Here is a 668-nt window from a genome sequence, read left to right as displayed (position 1 = left end):
GGTGGGGCGGGCAGGTCTTCTCTGGGCACCCTTTGCCAGCGCCTCAGCACCCTCACAGGGAAGAGCTTCTGCCTTAGATCTAACCTGAACTTCCCCTGCTTCAGCTTGAACCCATCACCCCTTGTCCTATCACTACAGTCCCTGATGAAGAGTCCCTCTCCAGCATCCTTGTAGCCCCCTTCAGACACCGGAAGCTGTTCTGAGGTCTCCACGCAGCTTCTCTTTTCCAGGCCGAACAGCCCCAATGTTCTCAGCCTGTCTCCATAAAGGAGGTGCTCCAGCCCCTGATCATCCTCATGGCCTCCTCTGGACTTGCTCCATAAACCCTCACATGGAGCCAGCACTGTTTTCATCCCTTCTGCTCTCTATCAGCCCTCTGATTGTAGTCTCCTGCAAATAAGGTAACTGAGGTCTTGAAACAGTAAATGACTCTCAGCCACTGAGCTCTGTGAGCCAATATCCCTGTGTTTTATTTAGCCCAGCACCCAAAAAGAGACACTTACTACATATATCAAGATGATATATCAAGTGTGCGCTTGCAGCCCAGAAAGCCAACTGTATCCTGGGCTGTATCAAAAGAAGCGTGACCATCAGGTCAAAGGAGGTGATCCTGCCCCTCTACTCTGCTCTTGTGAGACCCCACTTGGAGTACTGTTGTCCTGGGTTCA

At 51.8% G+C, this 668-nt stretch overlaps 1 protein-coding gene across 1 annotated transcript in view; it reads right to left on the bottom strand.

The window, feature by feature from the left end:
* The window catches only part of PRPSAP1 (phosphoribosyl pyrophosphate synthetase-associated protein 1), a 25,409-nt gene that overhangs the window by 14,561 nt on the left and 10,180 nt on the right, over nucleotides 1-668 (bottom strand). The gene's annotated exons all lie outside the window — the stretch shown is intronic.

Source organism: Nestor notabilis, unplaced genomic scaffold (assembly GCF_000696875.1).
Source record: "Nestor notabilis isolate BGI_N333 unplaced genomic scaffold, ASM69687v1 scaffold21821, whole genome shotgun sequence".
In the NCBI taxonomy this organism is placed as follows: Eukaryota; Metazoa; Chordata; class Aves; order Psittaciformes; family Psittacidae; genus Nestor; species Nestor notabilis.
This window is presented reverse-complemented; position numbering and strand designations above follow the sequence as displayed.